Source organism: Pteropus alecto, unplaced genomic scaffold, assembly GCF_000325575.1.
Source record: "Pteropus alecto unplaced genomic scaffold, ASM32557v1 scaffold335, whole genome shotgun sequence".
Taxonomy (NCBI): Eukaryota; Metazoa; Chordata; class Mammalia; order Chiroptera; family Pteropodidae; genus Pteropus; species Pteropus alecto.
In genome coordinates, this window is record NW_006436757.1 from 575,472 (window position 1) to 584,367 (window position 8,896).

Consider the following 8,896-nt stretch of genomic DNA (forward strand, 5'->3'; position numbering starts at 1 on the left):
TCAGTGGGGCCGCCCCGGGCGCCTGGGTATTGATTATTCCATTGTGTGGGACGCCTCGGCTCCAGCCAGTGAATGAGGCGGAGGAGTAAGGGCGAGGAGGAGGAGGAGAAGGAGGAGGAGGAGGGCGAGGAGGAGGAGGAGGAGGAGGCAGGGAGCGAGCGCGTGCCCTGGGTGAATCAATGGAAACCCCCTCACGAAGCCGGGAAAACACTTCAGCCGCAGCCAAATAGCATTGATTATTTTCCTTCACTTCCCTTACCGCCGTGAATTTATTTATTTATTTTTTCCATCTCCGTCCCCGACGCCCCGGAGTGAGCGCTGGAGGGAGGGAGGAGGAGGGGAAAAAAAAGGAATCAACACATCGGAGAAGTCCCTTCCAAGAGCCGCCCCCTCCCCTCCCCGCCTCGCGCTGCTCGGCGGCCGTGGTTCGACTCCCGTCCCTGCTTCCAGCTGAGGTGTAAGTGCATCGATTTCCGATGCTGCTGGGTTGTTTTTTTTTTTTTCTCCTCTCCCTCTCTCTCTTCTTCCCTTCCTTGCTCTTTGGAAGCTCGAGACGGAGGGGAGAGGAGGCGCTTGGAGACTGCCGCTGGAGGGCACGGAGAGGGACGGGGAAAGGGCTGGGGGAGGGGACACGGACGGACAGACCGACAGACCGAGAGCCTGAGGAGGAGGAGGGGCAGGGGTGTGGGAGGGAGAGGGCGTGCGAGTGGGGATGGAGGAAGAGAGAGATGCAGGGGTGGAGGAGAGACCGGGAATGGAAAGGCATCGAGGCTGGACCGGGAACCAGCCGGACAGACGGAGGGTAACGAGAACCTAGACGGACCGCGCCGAGCTGTGCGGGGAGCTGGGGTCCCGAAGGGAAGGGGAGGCCGGGTGAGTGCGAGGGCTCGGAGATGTCAGCCCGAGGGGCCTGGGTCTCGGCGGCCCCCCGCCGGCCGCGGGATGGGGGAGAAACCGCGACAGGCGGGCGGTCTGATGCGCTGGGGGTTGGGGTGGGTGGGAGGAGACGTGGATACCCTTGATCTTCGATCTCCATTTTCGCCTGAAGTTGAGTTCTTTTTGTTTGTTTGTTTTTATTTTTGTGTTTTTGGAAAGGTGCGAGGTGAGGGGAGGCCACTGCTCCATTCAAGGCGAAGCGTGTCTCTCCTGGCCCCGCAAGTCTCCATACGCTCTGTCTGCACCTCTGAGTCGCCCTATCATTTTTTGAGCACTTGACCACGCGTCTCGCTGTGCCTGTAGCCCCGCTGATCTCTGTCCATGTGTCCCTGCCTCTCGATTTTGCTACTCTTTACCTCATTCATTCTCTCCACTCATCCGTCTCTGGGTCTGTATGTCACTGTCTCCACATGTGATTCTTCCCGTCCAAGTGATCCTCTCGCTGTGTGTTCCTGTCACTGTGTCATGCCTTGGCTGACTGACTGTTCTGCCCATCTAGGACTCCATGCCCTCTCCCTCAGGGTCCTCATAGATTTCTCCAGCCTTTTTAGGCTACTTTGGAGTTTGCTTATCAGTCATGATTGTGGTAGTCACTGGTCCCGGGCTTGGAAGAGTCAGAGGATAGAGCAAATATGTCTCTCCTAAGGACTCCAGTGCTCTTTCAGCACGGCCAGGACAGCCTCCACTTCCACCTTCACATGGGAGGCTTTGGAACTTCCTAGCATTGTTGAGTATCCCCTTTGCCATGTGCCTTTCTCCCCGACCAGGACCTCACCTCTGGTCTCTTGTGAGTCATTTACCTCTCCTGGAGCCTCCCACCACAAACCTCTTCCTTGCCGATTTGATTTTCCTCCCTACACTCACTTTACCATTGTATATTTTTCATTTCCCCATTTTATTTCACCTTTTTTCCCCCATCCCTGTCTCCCATGATCTCCCTTGCCTATTCTTCCCTTTTGTTTCCATAATCTTCTGTCTTCCTACCTTTCTCCTTGGTTACCCTAAGTTCCTTTTATCCCTTATTTATCCCTCTCAACCAGCATTTTAACCCCAGCCGCAGAAGGGACCTAAGCAAGGGGCTGGGAGAGGTTGGGAGTATGGTTTGTGAAGGCACATAAACAGGCCAAGAAATCAATTTAATGGGCTTCTAGGGGTATATAACCCCTTCATCAGTCAGGATCATTATGCCATGAACTGTCAACTATGATTTTGGAAGGGAACATTCTATAGGACTCTGAGCTCCACCATGCTTGGTTGCCCCTCATCCTTCAGTTTATTCTAGTGGCTTCTTCACTTGCCAGTTGGTCTTCTTCCTGCATTCCTATATTATCATATTTGGATTCAGCATGATTTCTTTCTGAGGCAGTTTACAGTAGTGTGGCAGAAGCTATCTTATGCAAGGAGACAGGTTCATTTAGCCTAAAGAAAGGGAAAGGTGGATAAAGAGTCTGGGGAGTTTACCTTGTTTTAAGACCATCTTTGTTTTTCCAGACCTCAGGAGCTTAGAAGGGTAAAAAGAGGAGGTATATATGAACAGAAGATGGAAGATTTCAGAGGTGAACAGAGTTACAGAAAGGAAGGAGAGGCTGAGTGCAGTAAATGCGTGGGGTAGAGAAATGCATGCTGTGAGGAACCTGCAAAAGAAGGGAATAAAATCCATGCGGAATGAGGGGCAGAGAAGGGCGATTAATGAAAAACTAGAAGAATGAAAAAACGATCTAATAGTGATACCGAAGGAAAGAGAGAGAGAAATGATAGAATATTCCTAAAGAGGTCAACCAAAAAAGCAATAAGAATTTAATATAATGGTAAAGTGGGGGGAGGGAGGAATTGAAAAATAAGATGAGGTGAAAAAGAAGGTAAATGGAAGGCAAATGAGTGCTGGAGCAGATCAGAGCTGCGCAGAGGTTGGTAGGGGGAAAGAGGAGAGGGTGAGGTATCAAAGGAAACAAATGCCTCTGGTGTGAGAAGGACACAGCGTGATGGATGCAAAGAGAGCGCTGCAGGAGGGGTGATTTGGAAAAAAGGCAGAGCAGAAATACCACTGGGCGAAGCCCCAAAAGAGAGAGATGCCAAAGAAGGGGGAGAGAGCACGCACAGAGCTATCTGATGAAGAGAAAGAGAGAGAGAGAGCCTCACAAACATTCATTCCTTTGGCCAAATCACTCACCACCCCACCAAAGTCCTTTGCATTTCATTCCCAAGCCAGGGGAACACAAGCAAAGAGATGAAAAAGTAGAATTCCTATTTACTTTAGCTGACAGGAACTTGAATCTTTCTAGCCCCCTGAGAACCAAGAACCTCAAGCCTCTGATGTCATAAATTGCTGGTGTTGCCTTGGCAACCTGACAGGGTTCCTCCCTCCATGATGTCAGAGCAGCTGGTGTTACCTTGAGACCCATAGAGGAATAACTTGCTGCTTTGCTGGGAAGCTGTACACTTACGTGGCCAGGGCTTGAGTCAGATCTGTAGGATTCCTGGGTCTGGTAGCTTGACCTTACCTCCTGGAGCCGTTCCTAGCTCAGAATGAGGTCTTGTTTGGTAGGACCTGCAGGAGCAAGAGGAGGGGGACCTGGGATAATAGGGGGCATGGCAAATGGGATGGTAGGACTGAAAGGCAAAGAAGGAAGAGAACTGCAAGTGGCAGTTATGGAACGTGAAAGGAGAAAGGCTTTGTGAACAAGGAGGAGACTTATCGAAAATGTAAAAGGAACCTCCTTGGGTTTAGGAATGGTGACTGAAGCTGGAAATGCAGAAGAGCGGGGATCAGAGCTGTGTGAGAGTGTAAACCGATGCAGGGATAGAGAAAAGAAGGGTTCTGAAACGACAGGGCAATTCGACTGTGGAGAAAGTGAAAGAAAGGGACTCTGAGTTGGACAGATGAAGCTGTCAGGTGAGAGACCCCAGGTTAGTCCTGATGGCTATAGGCACAGGGGCCGCATCTGTCTAGTTTCTTACTGTTTTCCAGCACCTAGCACAGTGTCTTGTCACATAGATGCTTAGTAAATGTCTGTTCATCAAATGTTGAGTTAGTAGGTTGTTTGCCTTCCTCTCACCCCACCTCTCACGCCTAAGTCTGCATAAATGGGCAAGTTGGGAAATCAGAAACTGGAGGAGAGTTAACAGAGCAATAGCAAAGTCTGAGAGGGCAGACTGAGTTAGGGGCTCCTTGGAAGCAGGCAGCCAGGGTGGACTCCATGGGCTTATCTGAGGAGACTTTGCAGAGAAAATGGGAGGAAAACATGAATGAACAGTCTTAGGAGTCCAAGAAGAAGATGTGGAGGAGGGTAGAGAAAGGAGGTGGTTTCCAGAAAAGGTTGAGAGTTATTTCCAAAGACAGAGTTGGCAGATTTGAATTGGGAGTAGCATCCCTACCCCACCCCATTCCCAGTCATGAAACCACAATTGAATCGGTCATACTCATATTTTTACGCTGGTCACAAATAAAAAGTTCATAAATCAGTATCAGGCCCATCCTAAACACCCTGTCCTAATCTAGGCAATTACAGTGAAGTCAGCGTTGGCCAAGTGAGCCAAAAGGCAGAAGGAAGCATAGACCTGGATGTAAGAAACCCTGTGAGGGATGGCCTTCACACTGACTGCCCATTGTTGAATGAGTCCAGAGGTATCTAGGAGAAGAGGAGGCAGAAAGATGCAGAGCTCACTACAACTCTTTGAGAGAAATCTATAGAGAGGTGTCTAAATACACAGAAGCCATAGAGGAGAGAAATGTACTCAATCAGGAATTATAACCTGTCCTGCTCTTCTGGTGATGAGTCAGAAAGACCCTGAATGGGTTGAGGACTCTAGGAAGATGGAAGAGCAGGAGTGAGCTGCGAGCCCTGGAGGAGAGCCTGGCTGTAATAAGAAAGGCCCAGAGCAGCTGGAGAAGGGGCTGGTGGGCGGGGGCCTGAAGGGAGGACAGTGGCGGCTGGAGGCACTGTCAGCCGCCGCCATGGACTTGGGCAGCTCATATTTTGCGGCAGGCGACAGGCTGTCGACACAGCGGTCCTTTACCTCACCGTTAGAAACTCATTTCATTGATTTTTCCATCTTTCTTCTCTGGCTTCTCAGTCATCCCACCACTCACTTTCCCAGAGCCCCTTGCCTCTCTGGGGAAAGCCTCAGGGGACTGCCTGTACACCCCTCTTCCACCCCAGGCTGGTGAGATGGGGTAAAAGATTTAGAGCTGCCTTCCTGCGTTCTGAGGTAATCCCATTGGCTCAGTGTCCCCCTCATATAGGAACTGGTCCAGAGACCAGAGCCTCTGTGTATGGTTGTTTAGGGTGCCCAGTTTAAGGGTGACAACTGAGATCCACCTGTTCTCGTCACCAAGCTGTACCACCGGCATGCGGGCTGCATACACCTGGAGGAAGACATTTCTAAAATTCCTCCCAAGATAACTCCACACCCCTCAAAATGGTTTTTTTGTTTTGTTTTGTTTTTTCAAAGTCAAATGAGACAACAGGAGCTCACCTCTGTATTTGGGCAGGAATATGGGATTACAGTAAAGCTAAGGTTCCCGCCTTGGAATCACAGCAGGGCCACCTAGTGGAATGGTGCTCGCACTGGGGCCTGTGCAGTTGGCAGGACATAAGTTGCAAGAGCTCTCTGCTGAGAGAAGAGGGTGTGAGTATGCAGTGTCTGGCCCTGTGTAGCATGTTGATGTGCAGGGGTGGTGGCGCAGGGTGGGTTTGGGTCAGAAATTTTTACTTCATGTGTGCACATTTCCCTAGTGCCTCCTCCAGTCACAGCCAACTACCCTTAGCTTCTCCCTTTGGGGCTGGGATTGGGCTAAAGGTCAAGAGTCAATTGCCAGTCATTTGGCTTCTCAGTGAAGGAGGGCAGAGGGTGGGACAGGAGTGTTAGATTGTGTTTCCCTGAGGAACTGATGGCGTAAATGCCATTTCCTGCCTCAAATTTTTCATTCCTTGTTTTGTCAGTAACCTCAGTCTCAAGCCCAAGGCCCTCTAGCTCTGTCCTCCTTTTCCTCTCTTGGGGAAGCTGTTTCTCCGGAGCCCAGTGTGTCTTGGCTCTCAGATGTCCGAGTCTGGATTCTGCTGCTTCCCCTGAGATCACAATTGTCTTCCTTTCTGTCCAGCCACTTCCATGTTCTATATCACTGGCCTGCTGGAGCCACAAATGCTTTCTTCCTCCCATCTCCAGCTTTTTCAGGCTGTGTGGTTTCTGAAACTTACAGGTAAATCTTGGTGCTTCAGGGAAAGGAGTGCACGCAAGGTTAGGAAGACAGAAAACGAGGAAAGGGCCAAGAAAAAGGTTCAGGATGGATGGGTCAGGGACGAGTGGGAGAAACCCAGACAGGCAGAGGATGAGGAGGAGAGGGAGTCAAAGGTAAAAATCATGTGACTTCCAGCCAGGAGAGAGCAGAGAGAAGGCCACAATTTAAATGAAAAAGGAGGAGGGCCGTGGGCTGTGAAGATAGAGAACAAACTGGAAGAGAGAAGCCCCAGAGCTTGAGCGTCTGCGGGGAAATGGAAGCTCAGAGGAGGAGGAGGACGTGTGTTTGTCGGAGAGGCCTAACCGGGCAAAGGCAGACGGCAGTCTCAGACTCTGTGTCAGTCCTGAGTTCAAGCCATGCTGGCTTTGACCCTTGTGGGAGGAACTGAAGTGGCAAATTAACGATGTTAATGAAGTCACTGCTCCTTGTTTGTCTTTGCTGGTTTCCCCTTGAGATTTGTCCTTTGGCCAGACAGGGCAACGTGGGGGAGGGGAGGGCCAGCCGCAGAAAAGGGTGGGGGAGGGGCACAGAGAAGAGGACGGGAAATGGAGATAGGGAGGACAGACTAGAGGAAGAGGGGGAGTGCTGAGTGAAGAGGTGGAGGAGAGGAGAGACAAGGGAGATGCAGAAAGAGGAGGGAAGGGAAGAGAACAATGAGGAGCAGGAGAGGGAAACCTGGAAGGAAAAGCAGAAGAAAAGGGGGGAGACGAAGAGGTGGACCGCGGAAATGGTGAGCTGGAGGAACAGCCTAGGCCAGGGCTGAAAGAGCTGCAGCTGGTGGGGCCAGGGGGCGGGGCCTCATCTCCATCTCTAATGGCTGTGAAATGAGGTTAGCTCCATTAGAGGCGGTGAGAGTGTAACGAGATCACACTCATTAGGGCTGGGCCATCCCAGTAATTACCACCACCCCAAACACGGCCATGCTACTGAGCACAAACAGGCACAAACAGGCACGCGGCAACACGCCTGCACAGGACACTCCATCGCTGAACCGAAGCCCAGGGCCCACACCGATATAACTGAGGACTGGGGAGGCCCAGCCAGAGGCCTGAGTCAGCACCTTCCTAACCTCCAAGAGGTGCTGGCATAGGACTACACCCAGGCCCTCAGCCACACACACAATCAAAAAAGTAATAAACATACACGAATACCCCAACTCAGAAAATAAGGCATGTTATTGAATAATTATTTTTATTTATTGATCACAAAGTGCCAATCTCAATAATGACCATTTCAATGGACAGTTCCATGAGGAACTATTCCCCATTCTGTATATGAAGAAACAGGCTTTAAGCAACTCACCGGAGCTCATTTACATAATAATAAATAGGACTAGAATTGATTAGAGGTCTGTCTGGCCCTAAAGGCTATATTTTTATATAATACCATACTACCCTTCTGATGAAGTTCGTATGCTGTTATGATACACATGTGTAGACTTGCAGCTTTAAGAGACAGTTATCACAAATGAATATACATACTGTCAGTCAAATAACCTTTGACATCTATCTCCATTCACCCCCATCCTCATCTCCAAACATATACACAAAATGGCCAGGGCTCCTTTATAGACTGCAAGGTAGATGGTGCCCCCTGGAGTTGCACAAAGCAGTGGACCTGTTCTGGCCCATCTTACACTGGGAAACTAACTAGGAGACAGCCATCTAACAACTTCAAGCTCAAAGAGTAACATGATAGCACACATGCTCAAGGTGACACACACAAGGGTAGAGTAACAAACTCAAAGACTTCATTCAAAATGCATACCAGCCAGAGTTTAGAAGCTTACAAATTAATCCAAGAGCAGAGTGCTGAGGTCAGGCTACCTTGAGTCCAATCTTGACACTACTTCTTTCCAAGTATGAAACCTTAAAAATTACTTAACCCATCTAAATCTGTTTCCATTTTTGTAAAACAGAAATGAATAGCCATATCTATTTCATCATATTATAGCAGAGGATCAAATGATATGATGTTTGCAGAGGGCTCAGCACTGGCTGGCAGATGGTAAACATTTAAAGATGTTATTTTATCATTAGTATTGTTGTAATAGTATTTAAGTGGAGTCAATACCATCACAAGGAGTCATATAGAATCAAAGAACCAGAGGATTTATTTATATACACAGTCACAATCGTATCCTTCCAAATAGTTCTAGAAGTAATTCCTTTTAAGCTCAGGGAGATCAAAGGTCTTCTACAGAAGTCCCCATGCCAGGTTCAGATAGGATCCTGAATCTGAATTCAAGGGCACACCTTTTCTATCCCTCTCCTATAGAAGTGCTCAGAGCTGACTTCAAGTGCTTGTCTAAGCCTAAGTCTCTCTAGTGCTCCACACTGCTGTCCTAACGTGAGAGGCTCCACTCCTGCCTGCAGCACACCTCAACAAAGCCGTGCAAATGTGGATGGATATTCAACTCACTGGTTGTGGTTTTAGTCTATAGCCTCCTCCTCACCCCTGGCCTCTCCCCTGTCTACTGCCTACCCACCCCCATCTTCTTCTTCTCAGCCTGTCCTTTCTCCTCACACCTCAACCGGTTCAGTCACACCTACCTTAAGCATCTTGCAAGGTGAAAGACACTGCCTCTTTGCTCCATCCCTCTCACTGGGGACAGACCACTTGCCCAATCTGATGCCAAAGCTGGGAGGCTTCAATGAGAGATGGGAAAAACTAGATTCAATATTTACATATGCAGATCAGGATGCAAACCCCCCTTACCTA

The 8,896-nt window shown here is 49.5% G+C and overlaps 1 protein-coding gene across 2 annotated transcripts in view; it reads left to right on the plus strand.

Moving 5' to 3' along the window:
- The first annotated feature begins 53 nt into the window (after positions 1–53).
- The window catches only part of ZFHX2 (zinc finger homeobox 2), a 27,808-nt gene continuing 18,965 nt past the window's right edge, over positions 54–8,896 (plus strand). Inside the window, exon 1 of one of the 2 annotated variants that reach the window (XM_006913580.3) lies at positions 54–457. The gene's annotated coding sequence lies outside the window, so the exon portion shown is untranslated. Of the gene's footprint in view, positions 458–753; positions 874–8,896 lie in introns of those variants that run through there. The other variant, XM_025048023.1, reaches the window with a different exon arrangement.